The sequence below is a fragment of the Gekko japonicus genome, unplaced genomic scaffold, assembly GCF_001447785.1.
Source record: "Gekko japonicus isolate JY-2015 unplaced genomic scaffold, Gekko_japonicus_V1.1 scaffold1092, whole genome shotgun sequence".
Lineage (NCBI taxonomy): Eukaryota > Metazoa > Chordata > Lepidosauria > Squamata > Gekkonidae > Gekko > Gekko japonicus.
The window spans coordinates 350,818-359,224 of record NW_015163632.1 but is presented as its reverse complement, the minus strand read 5'-3'; positions in this window follow the sequence as shown (position 1 = coordinate 359,224).

Sequence of the window (8,407 nt, the reverse complement as noted above, 5' to 3'; positions counted from 1 at the left end):
ATTGATCTAGCTCCTTGAAAATCTTCTGATTTTGTAAAATGGGAATTGTTTGAAAAAGAAACATCCATCTAGGTAATATATTCATTTTTATTATTGCAATCCTTCCCATCATGGATAGTTGTAAATTTTTCCACCTGTCTAAATCTTGTTTAGTTTTTTTCCCCATAGCGCTTTGTAGTTGTCTTCATAAAGAGAACTACACTTGTTAGTGATTGTAATTCCAAGATACTTTACCTTGTCGACTATTTGGAATCCAGTAGCTTGAAATAGCTTTTCTCTTTGTTTCACATCCATATTTTTTTGTCAAAATCTTAGTTTTGTTTGCATTTATTTTCAGTCCCGCTACTTGACCATATTCTTGAATCCTTTCTTTTAGTTTAACGGCTACTTCCGTCGGTTGTTCCATAATAAATGCAATATCATCAGCAAAAGCTAATAGTTTATACTCTTCTCCTTTCAATTTTAGTTCATTTTTGTAGGATTTCATCCTCTTCTTCATTCTCTGGTTTCTCCTCTTAAGTTTTAAAGTCTTCTGTGCCTTTCCCCCTTATATGTAAGGAAATAACTTCTGGATGCAGCCCTCTATATTCAGTTCTTTGGATGGTTTGAGGTTCCATATATTCTTTATTTTCCTCTCTCTGAAGGAAAATTTCATTTTTTGCTGTAAGGATTTCATCTCTTGTCATTCTTTCATATAGTCTCACATTCAGTTCTCCAAGCATTTTGTTTCTTTTTGTATACATTGAGTTCATTCTGTAGTCCATGTCATTTTGCTTGCAAACTTCATCTGTGTTTTAAAATCACTGTTTTCTGCCTTTGGAAAGGAGGGAAAGCTTGCTGCCAATTCCCTCCTCCCCTTGCATAGTCCCACATAGGGCCTAGCACTGTTCTTGAGGGTCCGAGGGTAGCATTTCATGGGGCTTAGTGGACTACAGTACGAAGCGGAGATGGGAAATTCCAATTCCACAAGCCGTACTCACAGATCTAATTTGGTTACAAGGCAGTAGTTCCATCCCATCTATGCCAAGATGGGGATAGATTTTAGTTCCAAAAGAAACTAAAATGTTGGGCTGGGATGCTTGTTGGACACCATTCCTGTGTTGTGTTTTGATGTTGAACACCGTGCACTTACGACATCAAATTTTAAAGGGATGCATCAATGCACTGACAAAGGATGTCCGAGATTCTTTCATGGCTACTTGCTCTTATAGCATTACCCTCAAAGAGATGTCACCAAATCAATCACTTTCATTTGAAAAATTGAGGGTGCCTTCACTTTGATTATATCTTTTATTTCACCACATGAGAGCACTTCTATAAACAGGTAGTGTTCCGAAAAATCACAGGATTCAGTCCCCTCCTAGAACCAGAATGACAGTGGGAGAACTGAGAAATGGAATCATATTAATAATGTCTGGTGACAAACCTCAGTTACTTTAAATTGTAAGCTAAGATGTTCACCAGACAAAAGTTGGCCAGCTTGCAAGCAACAGCATTCTGGGCATCAGAACAATACGAAAGCTAGACAAAAAGCAAGACATCAGAACATTTTAATTCTTGCTGTTTTGAGATACAGAAGTTACAAAATAGGTTTAGGTTTAGAGATTCAATATTGATGTGAACTACTGGCGGCAGATTTCATCTACTGACAAGACCCGGTGTTGAACGTACGTAACTAAACAATGTGACCACAGGTATTCCCTAAGAACTGCAGAGCTTTAGGAAGATGGGGGAGGTGGTTTAATTTGTGTGCTTCTGCATTTTAGTTATTTTACAAACTGAATTCTTAAAACTGAACATAGAGGTATTTGATAGGAATTACTAAAATACTCTATGGCAGCAAAAAGACAAATAGAATATTTAGCTATTTATGAGCATGCATATGTAATTTGGTTATGTCCATACACAATTGCCATCTATATGCCATGCATTCAAATCCGGATACAGTTCTATGTTCCTCAATACCTTGATTTACCAGAGGTGGGCTTTTTCTTTCCAGTGTTGTAAGACGAGTCTTCTAGCTGTAATAAGAGCAGAGAGGGTCAATTTTCACTCACCCACTGGTTAGCCTCCAAGAGACAGGCAGAGACTTTTAAAAGTATGACAGCATCCTCAAAAATCAATGATCATTTTTAATACAAAATTGATGTAACTTCTTCCCGGGGGAAAAAACCCAGAATGACCGGACACGCCCAAAGCATGTTTAATACGAGACGCAACCTGTGAGTCAGAACGCCACCAGCCAGACACTTTACTCAGTCCTTTGCTAAAGAGTTGCTGCGGTGTCACAGCCAATTCCTGATCCCCTGGGGTGTCTGTCAATTCTTGAAGCTTTCAGCCAATGAGAGGCCATGGATCCCTCTGTGGGAGGGGGGTAAGTTGTGAGAGGGGTTCAGAGTATGAGGAACTGATTCAGCTTATCAAGTAGGGCTCAGGCAGATACACAGAAAGCAGGGGGCAGGTAGGGGAAAGGACTAGGTATCTAGCTGTAATAAGAGCATAGAGGGTGCATTTTCACTCACCCACTGGTTAGCCTCCAAGAGACAGGCAAAGACTTTTAAAAGTATGTCAGCATCCTCAAAAATCAATGAACATTTTAATACAAAATTGATGTAACTTCTTCCCAGGGAAAAAAAACCAGAATGACCGGACACGCCCAAAGCATGTTTAATACGAGACGCAACCTGTGAGTCAGAACGCCACCAGCCAGACACTTTACTCAGTCCTTTGCTAAAGAGTTGCTGCGGTGTCACAGCCAATTCCTGATCCCCTGGGGTGTCTGTCAATTCTTGAAGCTTTCAGCCAATGAGAGGCCATGGATCCCTCTGTGGGAGGGGGGTAAGTTGTGAGAGGGGTTCAGAGTATGAGGAACTGATTCAGCTTATCAAGTAGGGCTCAGGCAGACACACAGAAAGCAGGGGGCAGGTAGGGGAAAGGACTAGGTATTCTAGGGGTGTCAAACATAAGGCCCAGGGACCAGAACCGGCCCGTTCAGGGCTCTTATGCGGCCCGTGAGCAACTAGTGCAAGGGAGGAAACGGGAGACTGCTTGGGGGGAGCCACTCTGATTTTGGCTTCAGCATGGCAGAACAACCTCATCTGCAGCAGTCAAGCAGCGTGGGGGCATCTGCCCAGTACTGCACCGCTGCCTCTCCAGTCCACCCATGTGGGTTTTCCTTTGCACCCCCCCTACCAGCCCATGGGGCCTTGCAGTGAAGCTACACCAACTCAGAGCTTACCAGCTGCTGTTCTTTATACAGTTTATATCTCTGGGACCTGGCATTACATTTATGGCACACATGGCCTGGCTTAACAAAGTGACATTTATGTCAGATCCGGCCCTTGTAACAAATGAGTTCGACACCATACAGGTATTCTGTTAAGGGAGGCAGTAGATTAGGAACAGGTGAGAGGATCAAGGGGAAATCCTGAGACACCGGCTAACCTTGTCTTCAGGGTCTGAATCACGGGGTGACCAGACTGGGGAAAAGTAGGGAGTAAATAGATAAGGTCCACATTTCTGCCCCTATCAGTGTGGTGAAGACAGTAGTCAAGGGATTAGAGATCCCAGTGTTTAGCCAGCCTTTCCCAGATAAAATGATTCCCTCTGTCACTAGGCACAACAGCTTGTCAGTTCTGTAACCTTGGGTGTGGGTGTAAGTCAAAAGAAAAGGGGGGAGGCGGAGCATATATCCCCTGGAGCCTGGGTTGCCATCTATAGTTCTACACAATAACTTCAGCAGGTTATCCAGCCTTCTTAATATCTTCATTTCGCTTTACTGGCCCCTTGCCAACACACAGTTATGTGTACACCACTCTCCACAAAGCAGGCCTTGAGAGTTGTGACAGGTGGATGGGTTGAGTCAGTCACCCTACCCATCGCAGGGGAAAAGATCAGCAGAAATCACTTCTCCCTTCCTGAACAAGTGGAAGTCTGCTTTTGCTCACAGAACAGAGGTCTGGATCCAACACACCTTCTTGTCTGCACCCAGTGGCACATAAAATTAAAAAACAAAAACAAACCTGAGGCTAGATGTTAGAGATGGCAGCAATGCAGATTTTATCCACATCTGATGGGATTGCATAAAAACAGAATGGTCAGATCTTGATATTCTTTATGAAATCCACTGGATGTTTCCAAACACCCATTTAACCCAACTTTATTTGATAACATAAATGATATCCTAAATCAAGACCAAATTGCATTTTCTTGGAACTTACAGGAGCTAAAAGATCACTAACCACTAAATGGTGCTGTTCGTCCATACCGGAGTAGCTTAACAAGCTGTTGGGAAGAATATGAGAACAAAAAGAATATAAACCAAGTGACTTTGTACTTGTCTTTAGGACCCTAAATATCTTGAGGCCAGGATACCTAAAGGACTGCCTCTATCCATATTGTCCAGGCCCACCAGTTAAGATCTGCCTCCCAAGGCCCACTCCCTGTGACCCCCCCACACACACCTCACGAAGCCCACTCACTGGGAGCGTTCAGACGGAGCATTTAAGCCGGTATAGAAGCCGGTTAGAAACGGAGTACTTACGCGTGATCACACGCACAACATCTGCTTCTGTCCCTAACCGTTGCCAATCGTCGGAAACACCCCTTAAACCGGTGTAGTTTGCCACTAGGTACCCAAGTGGTGTTATCCTGAGCGCTCTGGTTCTAACCGCTTTCCCCCCGTTTGATCGCTCTCTGCCAGTGTAGAGCCACTTCAGCTGGGAAGCCCGAGGCTTCCGCTTTTCGCCCGCCATTTTTTTTAGCCTCAGCGATATGCACTTGGGCGAAGCTTCACCCCAGTGTTAATAAAACAAACAAAAAAGTGATTAGTTTTAGGCTTCGGACGAGTCCGGGACCTCCCGGAGGCCCTTTTTAGCTGTTAAAGTTTAAAGGGCAGTGTTCTTTCAGGGCATGCTTTTCGGGACAGGGTGTTCTGTGCCTGTGCGAAGATCTCAATTCTGTGGATGGCTGCCTATGCGTACGCGCAAAATGTAAAATAATTTTTTTAAAAAACGCCGAAGCGCGCTACTGTGCGCCTAGTGTGAACACCCGGGAGCAATGTGTTGCGCGGTGAGGGAGGTGAGTGTGACCGTGCTTGCCCCGGATCAAATTAGTCCACTTGGAACTGGAGCAGTTTAAACCGCTCCCGGCAGGTGACCCTCCCTGCCTTCAGAGGTGAGGAAGCCATCAACTAGAGAAAACATTTTCAATTGTGGCACCTTGCCTTTGGAATGCCCTCCCCACCGAGGCTTGCCTGGCATCTAAAGGATGTAAATGTTTTTACTCAAGCTCTTAATTAAGGATTTTTACCTTTTCAGTTGTTTGATGGTCTACTTCTCGTATGAAGTCTGTCTTCCAGATATCTTTAGTCTGGTTTTATGTTCCCAGCTTGTTTTATTTTTATACTGCCGATTTACGATGATTTTATCATGTATTTACTTGTAAGTTATCTCAAGAAGAACACTGGAGAGGTGGCATAAACGTTTCCTTAATAAATAAATTTAACATAGAATCACAATTGCTATAGCTCTTGTACTGGTGTGTTTCACACATCTTATATTGGCTGACATCTCTTTAGATAAAGAGCAGTGCCTGAAATTCTTATGCACTCTCTGTGTGTCTTGATTAGAAGGAGAAAAGAAGCTACAAGTTAATATGAGCATCTGGGAAAATGAGCCTAAATGAAAAATTAACAGCACAGGGGGAAACAAGACCAAATCTAAATTTTTCAGGTGGAAGAAACTAGTGAGTGCACCAAAGTTATTTTAGAATTATTACTTTTATTATTATTAAGCTCAGAGTTACTTATGGGTTTGTTTAAACATAACACTCCTTTTCCAGAACAGGGTTGCCATTTCCCCATTCAGAGCGGGGGTTCCTCCAATTCTGCGGGCTCCAATCTGCCACTGGACAGCTGGCTGGCTTGGGAAGCTCCACCCCCAAACAGCCCCCTCCTCCATCAGTGCTGCTGACATCGGGGGTGATGCTCTAGTTTTTGGGCAAACTCTATGGTTTTGAGGGCAAAACCCGACAGTTTTACCCAAAAACTAGAATGCCACCCCCCTGACATCAGCAACACAATGATGGTCCCTTCCGGGTGATGGCATCATGTCATGTGTGCTTTGCGTGCACAGCAAACAATCCGGATGAGGACTCAGGGGCCCCCCTGCTAGATCGGAGGTAGGACCTGGCAACCCGATTCCAGAACTGGGGCAGTGTCAGAGGTTGGCATGGCTGGGCCTGTGTCAGGGCCCTGTTGCCCCAAAGATGGCATGCTGCAAGTTCACATTTAAGACGTGGAGAAAATCAGGCAGGGACTGCAAGAAGGGGGGAAAGCAGAATGTTTTTGGCACACACGCTTCCAGAACTTTGGTTTAACAAGTTGCATGGCTTCTTTTATCTGGAGCTTTGCACCTTTGGGCTAGCAAGCCCGTGACCATCAAAGAAAACCCCCCTCTTTGTAGGATCAGCGTCTTGCTCAGCTGTTTTGATTTTATTATGGTTATTTGTTGTTGTCATATTGTTACCTACCTTGGGTTCCAGCTGTGCTGAATAAAAGGCAGGTCTAGAAATATTTTAAATGAGCAATTTACTTGGCTTTTGTTGTAAAGGTGAAACAAATATTTACTATGTGTAAATATCAAATCTCTGAAACAAATATTTACTATGTGTAAATATCACATCTGTCTCTCGGTGTGTACCTCAGAGTTTCACTGGGAAAGATCACTCCCCTCCCCTCCACACACACACACACGCAAATAGTAAATACATTAAAGGTAAAGGTTTCCCTTGCTCAAAAGCCACTCTAGGGGGCAGTGCTCATCTCTGTTTCCAAGCCGAAGAGTCAGAGCTGTCTGAAGATTTCTCCGTGGTCATGTGGCCGGCATGACTAAACACCGGGGTGCACAGAACGCTGTTACCCTCCCACCAAAGCTGTACCTATTTATCTACTTGCAGTTTCTTGCTTTCGAACTGCTAGGTTGGCATGAGCTGGGGCCAGAGACGGGTACTCACTCCATCACGCGGCACTCGGGTCTTGAACTGCCAAACTACAGACTTTCCAGTCTACAGCTGGAAGTCTTAACCTCTGAGCCACTGCAGCCCCTAGTAAATACATTACACTCATACAAAGAGTGATGCCCATTTTGAAACTTCTATTGCTTTTAAATATAACATTTTATTGCGTAGATTGTTTTATACAGAACAGCATTATTTTCATCATTTTGAATTTGGAAGTAACATACAACTGAATAAGAGGAGGAATAGAAGTACCCAAACAAAAACGTGTAATTCTCTGTTCATGTGGCATAAACCAGTCTTGTACACAACTTGTAGCAGCAGTTTTATAAAGTTCCCTTTAGAAAAAAAATATATTTATAACATAAATTCTACACACTAATTGTCGTTTCCTTGCATGGGCTGAAAAAAATTTAGGATTAAACTTCCTTCTTGAGCAGAGAAAAGGAGGGACACCCCCCTCCCTTCCCAGTCCTGGTAACAACTGTACTGTCAACGTAGATAGGCTACCGAAGGGAGCTTACAAATGGACACTTTGGCTCCTCAAAAGCAACATGACATTGTACGTGGACTGAAAGAAATGGAGGCAAGGATTTATTACACCAAGGAGGTAAGGGTTCCTGATGTCCATTCCTTCTGATACTAAGTACCTTGAATGGAAATGTTAGGGTTGCCAACTGTCTGTCCCTGTCCCCCCCCCCCCCCCCCCCCCCCCCCTCTACACCACCATTCCATGAGAAACCCGACACAGGGGACAGCAACAAACACACACACAGGCTCATCACTGGACAGGAGACATTCCAGTGCATATTACGGGGTAACGGAAGAACTGAGGGTCAGGGTTTTAAAGGGGGGGGGATTCTGAACCATTCAGAAGCTGCAACTGAACCATCAAGAGAGCTATTCTCCAGAACAGCTAATTTCAACATAGCTGCAACCCATCGGCTCAGCTTGTTTCTAGAGTTTCCTTTCCTTTTGATGCTTTCACAGTCAGGTGCTTAATGTAGTGATTGAAAATCCAAGAAGGGGGGGGGGAGAGAAACGCTTGTTTGATTTGTCTTTTTAAAGCCCTGAGGGGGGTGGGGGGGATGAAATAAAAATGGAGAGAGAGAGAGAGAGAGAGAGAGAGAAATTATCCGAACATGCAAGACTAAGCCTACCTAAGATTCACCCATAGGTTACACACATTACAAGTTTCACAGTTTAATACAGGGAGTTGTGAATGCGAGGAGGGGGGGGCGTGGGCGACAAGGGCAGGGTGGATCGAAAACAAAGGGTTTTTCTTCCTCCGTCAAATGCAAACTAAGAAAAACATCAATAAAATGTGGCAAGATTTTTTTATAATCTACTAGGATATAGATAAAGGCTAAATAAAGCTTTAAAATCAATA